The sequence below is a fragment of the Hyperolius riggenbachi genome, chromosome 2 (assembly GCF_040937935.1).
Source record: "Hyperolius riggenbachi isolate aHypRig1 chromosome 2, aHypRig1.pri, whole genome shotgun sequence".
Classification (NCBI taxonomy): domain Eukaryota; kingdom Metazoa; phylum Chordata; class Amphibia; order Anura; family Hyperoliidae; genus Hyperolius; species Hyperolius riggenbachi.
Window position 1 is genome coordinate 524,933,504 of NC_090647.1, and position 8,465 is coordinate 524,941,968.

Consider the following 8,465-nt stretch of genomic DNA (forward strand, 5'->3'; position numbering starts at 1 on the left):
TCAAAAGAAAATTAACCAATCACGACCCTACATAATCGCAACATCTTCATACTTAAAAAGATAGAATTTTTGCATCTTCTTTTGACGAACGCCCTTAAAAACCTGCATCACATTTATAAATGTTCCCAGCTCTCAGTAATGAAAAGAAGAGAAATCTTGCACCGTTCTGATGCTCCGTCACATGATCAGTTGTCAGGTAGTCATCACATGGGCTATAGCGTAGGTTTTAACTGCAGGTGTCCAGCATTTTTAAAAGCCATCTGAACCCAATCCTCTTGGGACAACCCTGGGTTGTCAGACAGGGCTTTGGAGTCGGAGTCCAGGAGTCGGGGCAATTTTGGGCACCTGGAGTCAGAGTTGGAGTCGGAGTCGTTGATTTCATAAACTGAGGAGTCAGGAGTCTGAGTCGGATGATTTTGTACAAAATCCACAGCCCTGTTAAGTATTAGACTAAGGAGTCGGAGTCGAGGAGTCGGAGTCTGAGCCATTTTGGGTACCCGGAGTCGGAATTGGAGTCGGAGTCGTGGTTTCATAAACTGAGGAGTCGGAGTTGGAGTCGGAAGATTTTTGTACCGACTCCATAGCCCTGTTGTCAGGTAGTCATCACATGATCTGTGAGATAGGTTTTGACTGCAGGTGTCCAGGATCTTTAAAGCTCCCTAAATCCACCCTCTCAGTACAGCTCTGGGTTACTGTGTGTAACATAAAGTCTGTAAATCCTATCTTCATATGTAAACTGGCGTGAAGGAGCACCCAATGACGCCCAGAAATGTGTGCCACAACCCGCACCCCAGTACCACTAGGGTCATATAGCAACGGATCCAACAAAGGGAAGTCACCATAAGCAGTAATTATAGCTCTTTAGACTTTATTTGTAAAAGTACAATGTGAAAATAAAACAAACATGACAGCAGCGACAGACTGCTGTTTCAACCTTTTATAGGTGCACCTTACTGACTATTGCAGCTTGAGAAAGACCTATGGAGGCTGAAACAGCAATCTGTCACTGCAGTCATTTTTGTTACACAGTTGTGTGCAACTAAAGTCTAAAGAGCTATATTTACTGCTTTGGTGTAGACAATTTGTTGTTGTTGCTGGGTCCTGCATAAAATAAAACAATTACCATGCCCTGCTTTTTGGGAAGATTTATGAGAGGGGCCTTCCCAGACTACCACTCAGCCTTGCAGAGCCATATGAGAGGGGCGTGTCCCAGACCCCTTGCCTCCCTAGGAGTGCATGAAGATTGTTGTGTTTGGGTGAGAAGAGTGCAGAGGTCGTCATGTGATCCCCAGGTGAATGCGGTTTACATGTTTTCTTCTTTTAAACCTAGTAGTGTATGAGTGTTTATAGCGAGGGAATTGAATAACTTATAATTCCTGTCAACATTTAACTTTTTGATTCACACAATTCTTCAAACTCCCTTTTGTTTTCAGCGGAGAAGAAGTTTGTCTACACTAATGGCAAGAAGCAGATGTTGGTGTCGGCTCCGCCTCCCATCCTGACTCTCCATTTAAAGAGATTCCAACAGGTATATTTTTCTTGCATTTCGTATATTGCAAGACTATGATAAAGAGTCGGCAGCATCTACTAATGCGTTGTGTATCAGCATTTTCTCTTCTTTTCTGTCTGCTCTGTCTGGACCTATCCGCAAACCTTCCTACATTCTCGCCTATGGGTGTCTTAGTTTGAGTAGCAGTAGGGTATTGTACCGTGTTAGCCATCAGACTTTTGAGGGGATGTGATGTGACCCCACTCTCTGATTAGAGTACCACTCTTCTTTGCACTAGGATTAGGCTTGCACTTTAAAAATAAGAAGAATAAGAGTAGGCTGACTGTCAGAGTAGCTGGGGTCCCCTCTGCATGTAACCCAGAATCCCCCATGCTGATCCCAAAATGCCCCCTACACACTCAACATACTCAACACACGCACACACACACACACACGCACACACACTCAACACACACACACACCACACACACACTCAACACACACTCAACACACACACACACCACACACACACTCAGCGCACACACACCACACACACACTCAGCGCACACACACACACTCAGCACACACACAGACACACTCAACACACACACTCAACACACACACTCTGAACACACACACACTTCCTCCCTACTATGTCACTCCTATTGTAGCCTTGTAACCAGGTGATCTCCACCACCAGTAATCAGAATGGTAGGAGTAGATTAGTGACTGTAAAGGTGCGTACACACGCACTACAAGAGGCAACGACGGGTCCGCCGGACCCTCCTACTGGGTGGTCTTTTAGCCGACAGCGCTGAGCGGATCGTTCAGAAACAGCCTTATCAGTCCGCCGACAGCACGTGCACACGCGCTACTGTCGGCTAAGAGACCACCCAGCGGGCAGGTCCGGTGGACCCGTCGTTGCCTCTTGTAGTGCGTGTGTACGCACCTTCACAGTCATGTCAGCCCCCACCCACAACTCTCTTGAGCATGCTCCTCTGGTGGGAGCGTTCTGAGCTTGCACAGCTCACAAAGACTTAAACTGGGCAGGTGCACAATACTCCCAGCCACTGGAGTGCGATCAAGAGGGGCGCAAGCATGTGTAGAAGCCCGCAACCACAGCTATGATCCGTGATATTTCAGAGAGGTTAGCGGCACACTGGAGGGCAGCAGAACTGCAGTGCTGGACTAGATAGACTTCTAGGTGCTGGATGAAGCCACAGGTACGTTGAGTTTAGAAGGTCAATGTCCTTTCTATAGTGTGGTGCCCAAAACTGTATCCCCTACTGCAGATGTGGCCTCACAAGTGAGTTATACAGAGGGAGTAGAATACTAGCACTTCGAGATTTTATTTCCCATTTTATGCATCCCAGATTTTTATTTGCTTTTTGTTACTGCTTAGAATTTTATATGATTACTTAACTTGTTATCAACCAGTATTCCCAAGTCTGATGTTCCTAGCTGTATGCCATTTATTTTATATGGTGCTTCACCATTGGTACATCCAAGGGGCATGACTTTAAATTTATCAGCATTAAATTTTTATCTGTCATGTTGTTAAGATCCTGTTGTAACATTTCACTATCCATCTTGGTGTTTATAATTCTGCATCATTTTGTATCATCTGCAAAGTTTGCTACATCGCTCTGTATTTAGTTTATTGAATCATTCAACAATACATTAAAAAGAATTGGACCGAGTCCTGACCCTTGTGGTACTCCACTGCTAACCAATTCCCATTTTGAGTTCCGTTTACCCCGTCTGTAATGTGCTCTGCCATCTTTTTTTTTTTTATAGGCAGACTGCAGGTGCCGCAATTTGAAGTGCCCACGTTCAGTTGCTTTATTGTTAATATTTATTTTCTTTCATTTGTAGAATGGTTTCAGTCTTCACAAGATCAATAAGCACATAAAGTTCCCAGAAGTGATAGACTTGGCTCCCTTCTGTACAGCAAAGTGTAAGGTAAGTAGCCGTTAAAGTGAACCTCCGGACTAAAAATCTACTCAGCAGAACTGAAAAGGTTTGGTGTTTCTTTAACAGTTTCACAGCATCAGAACTTTGTTTTTCTTACCAAAGCATCATTTTTAGCTGCATTTTTAGCAAAGCTCCACCCATCAAAGAAAAAAAAGCCCGGGCTTTTTTTCCCCTGATACTGTGCAGAGCATGATGGGATTGCCTATGTTGTTGTTCACGTTGCCTAGCAACTGGGAGAGCTGCTCAGGACACAGGACAGTTGGAACTGTGTCTCATGCTCTGTCACCTCCTTTCAACCAAAAAGATGGCTGCCATCATGAAATCAAACATTTTCCTGTTATTTTAAACCAGGGTGGGTAAGAGATTATATTACCTATCTATTTTAATTAACATAACTAATGTAACTTAATGACAGTATGTTTGTTTAGGCTGAAGTTCCTCTTTAAGGTCTTTTAGTAAAATAACTGGTTCCAATTGGAACTGCCATTAATAAATGTGAGGGGACCTTCAACACCACTTGTCATCAACTTCCAATTACACTAATTAGCATGAGAAAGAGGGAACAATCCACTTGTCCTTCATACCAGACACACTCAAGGTGGCAAGGGGGAAACACAGGATCAGTATTGTGCAGTAGTAGAAGTAAATGGCCACAGTTTGCATACATAATTAGTCCTTCCAACATCAATACGCAGTCGTGGACATACCGGATCAATGTGAGGAGTCAAATCAGTGGATGCTTCTTCCAAAAATATATAAAATGATTAAAAACCATTTAAAAAGGAGAGGTTTAGTTGGCTTACCTCCCCTGTAGATTTAAAAGTAGCCAATATGACTCAATATCAATTCAAGAGTTTATTACACACAGTGAGCATTAAAGTCTTGAGTTTATATCAAGTCATATTGGCTATTTTGAAATCTACGGGAGTGGTCAACTATACCTCTCCTTTTCTTTTTTAACAGTTTTTTAATAATGTTATGTTTTTGGTTTCCTCCATCCACCAATTACCATTGTCTACACCTCTGTTGGTATGTTGCATGTTTAGTGTAGCTGTAGTAGCTTTTAGCGTGGCTTTAGCCCTAAGGATGACCTACCTAACCAGGAGTGCCACCTCTGAGGACTCTCGCAAGCTTGAGTGGGTTTGGTAATTCATATGTAAGCCTAATTGGTGCTTGCAGTTTCATCGCAACCAGAAATTTGTGAGTTACTCTTTTAACCTCATATATCCTGGTATCTACAGATTGCACTATTGGCTTCTGGTTTTTGTCTCCCTTGTGTTTTATCGGTCCACGAATTACCTTGGTCCACCACCCTCCAGTTGGAGCCAAGATTACCCTCAAGCCCTGTCCTGCGAATCGGATCAATTCGGCTCCAGGACTGAAATATCTGCAATCGGGCGCCTAGCCGGTCATTTGGGAGCCCCATGTGTGTAGTAGCCTATTGGCTACTACATAGAACTGGTTGAACTCGATGGACGTATGTCTTTTTTCAACCAAAATAACTATGTAACTATAGAATTTAATGGCTGTACCACTATCAGTACTTTTGGCGCCCAACACTAATTAGTGTTAGGCACCTTTTTAGAGGGGTTAAGGTTAGGCATTAGGTGAGGGGGCTTAGGCTAGGTACTACCGGGGGGAAGGGGGGTATTTAAGGTTAGCCACCTTAATGGGAGGATTAAGGTTAGAATTGGTTAGCCAATATTTTACTCCTAGCTGATGCAACGTGACAATAATAGGTACTCCTCTGCTGTAGGTGCCTCTGGAAGGGATGAGCGGAGTGGCAGGCCAGTGGGTGTGAACTGAGTTTGGATTGCCGTATTGCAATTAAAAATGACAGAGCCTGTCATGACTTGGCTCTGTGTTAATGATGGTGCATCGGGGGGTTCTCAGGTTTAAATAATTACCTAATCCAACGTCATCAGGTCACAGGTGACTCTCCACCCTCCTCCACGGGAACGCAGTCGTGGCCATGTTTTTGCAGACTGCCAAAGCTCTAGGGACACCTCCGCTTGCGTTGCTGCAGCCCACCCCCAGCTCAGCAGCTACCAGTCAGGCAGTGGCTGCCAAGCTGGGTCAGGCCGCAATAATGCAGATGGGAGTGGCCGTAGACTCTACAGCAATTGTGAAAGAAAATGACCAGGGCCACATCTCCAAGAGGGGCAAATCAGCCACCTGCCTTGAAGGGTTGGTGCCAGAACAGGTAAGTATTTAACTCCATCTCTATCATGACAAGCTCTATCATTTTGACCTGTGGTACTTTTTAACCCTGTAATATATAGAACTGAACTGCAGACATTTTTGAAAGTGTCATTTCCCTGTAGAAGAACAAGCCCAGTAGTTTAGATAGAGTTCAGTTTTACAGGATAATCCTTGTCCTTGTTCTTCTTGCAGAACATCTGTGATGGAGAGTCCAGCTTGCTATACTCCTTATATGGTGTGATTGAGCACAGCGGCACCATGCGCTCTGGACACTACACCACCTACGTGAAGTCACGAGTCCCGAACCCTCGTCTGTGTGACCTTGTGCTGCGGGGAGCGCTTCCCGAGGGTGAGACAAGTTCAGCGATAGCTCCATGTACTCTCCCATCACTCCATCAGTACTCACATTAATTCACATTTTCTGTCTTTGCAGCACCGAGTTCAGAGCCTATGAAGGGCCACTGGTTCTACATCAGCGACAGCCATGTACAAGCCGTGCCAGTCACTAAAGTCCTCAATGCCCAGGCCTACCTCCTGTTTTATGAGAGGATACTGTAACTGGAGGAGACTCCTATCCGCCACAATCTCCATTGCCAAGGAATAATATTTATTTTCGTTAAACTTCCAAAGTGCACCTGTCATTTCATGCTGTAAAGAGGGTGGCTTGGGAAGGGCAGAAGCTGCCTTTTTTCCAGAATTTGTAGGAAAGTTCAATGCAATAGAAAATATTGGAAATCTTAAGTAAAAAAATGCAGTTTAACTTACCTGGAGCTTCTTGCAACCCCCTCCAGACATCCTGTGCATGCACCGCCTTCCACAACCCTCCAGCCAGCAGTGGCGACCTGTGCAAAGCTGGCCGGCCACGCGCCTTCTCATTTCTACTGAGCATGCGCAGAACACTCCCAGCAACGGCAGCACAGTCAGGGTGTGTGCAGCTCAGGGGCTGTGCATGCGCAGTAGCCAGCGACTGGCTGCGATCGACCAGCTTTGAGGGGGTCGCCACTGCTGGCTGGAGGGTTACGGAACGATGGCGCGGGCACAGGATGACTGCAGGGCGGCTGCAAGAAGCCCCAGGTAAGTTAAACTGTTCTTGTTTTTCTAATTACGTTACTCTTTAAATTAAGACTTTTCTAAAGTCATTAAAACAATCTAGGTTATCAGATGAAGGGTAAGAGATTTGCATCTGTCCACAGTTCAGCTTTAGAATGGGTGTGCTTATTCTATAGGAAAGCCTGGCCAGTGGCGGTATGAAAGCTTTACGTAGCAGTGTGCACTACTTGGCACCCCCGCTAGTGTGAGCTGGCCATAATGCTGGTGTAAGAGTAGACAACACACATTGCTTCACTCTCCTGTGTACTTCCTGCACTGGGAGCCCCTCCCCATCCCTGTCCAATCCTGGCTGCCAAAGACTGCAAACTAGACAACAAGCACAACTTTTCCTACAACTTTTTCCAAAAGAAAAAAAAATCTATTATGCTGCAAGTAAAAAATATATAATGGCTTTTAATGTTGGTGTTCAAATTTGACATAATGAATTCAGAATACATGAGCACTGCCGATCACCATGCTCCAGTATTGCTAAAGTAAGGAACAAGTAGGCAGGGTCAGGGGGAGGATACTACTCGCACTTCACAATGTGTTTCATGTAACTCCAATACTTCCTCCTCCCGGCTTGAGAAGGAGGAAGCAGTGAAGTACTGAAATGGTGCTGAAGTGTGGCAGTCGGCAGTATTTGTGTGTTCTGAATTCAATATGCTGAATTCAAACATCAATGCTATTGGCTTTTTGACACAGAATAGAGAGGGTCTCTTTGCGGTGTTAGTTTTGTTGGGAAACTTTGGTTCCACTTAGTGTTTTACAACCTTTGGTAGAAAATTTACAGATAGAAATTTCTGCTCTAACAAAGAAGCAGCAACGTCATAAACTTTACAGAAAAACATATCCTTGTTACAGCTTAGAACTCCTACTGATATTCTGCAGAGTGGTTGCTTCCTGGTTTGCTGGGAGCACAGAAAGGGTTAACCTCTGGTGTTAGCACAGTTGGCAGAGAGCCGACAGCTCAAATTACACTAGCTCATTACTTGCTGAGAAGGGAGAATCAGACAGGATCTTCTCTTTAAACGCACACAGATTTCTCTGTGTTTCCCTTCTCCTGTGCAAGAGTTCAGGTTCGCTTTAAAAACATCTTCCTTCAAAATAGTAAAGATGTTCCCTCTGCATCACCTTCCCGAAAAATGAATGCATGCGGCCTATGAAGTGCCTGGATACCTGTCCATCTGCTGTGTAATTAGGTGTGTGTAATCTATATGGATGTAATAAACACCCAAACTGCTGTTGGAGGTACTGAACTGCTGTACACGTGCCTGGCCACACGGTAATTAGTGTGTGAGGAAGGCAGCTGAGGAGATAATATCTCTACTACTATAATGGAGGCCTCTGAGGGGACCTGTGAATTTTTCACCAAAGGTAGCAACACACTTCAAAGTAAACTCTCAAGGAGAGTTATTTTTTGTGAATGCCTTATTCATCTACACTTTGCGGAGTTCTCCTTTAACTGGAACCTTAACTGAGGAGGAAATGGATTTTTCCTTTTAAAATAATACCAGTTGCCTGGCAGCCTTCCTGATCTCTTTAGCTGCAGTAGTGGCTGAATCACACACCTGAAACAAGCATGCAGCTAATCCAGTCTGATTTCAGTCAGAGCACCTAATCTGCATGCTTGTTGAGGGGCTGTGGCTAAAAGTATTAGAGACACAGGATCAGCAGGACAGCCAGGCAACTGGTATTATTTTAAAAGGAA

General features: G+C 44.5%; 1 pseudogene; it reads left to right on the forward strand.

Moving 5' to 3' along the window:
* LOC137545266 (ubiquitin carboxyl-terminal hydrolase 16-like) overlaps nucleotides 1-6,294 on the forward strand; it is a 40,479-nt pseudogene extending 34,185 nt beyond the window's left edge.
* The last annotated feature ends 2,171 nt before the right edge of the window (nucleotides 6,295-8,465 follow it).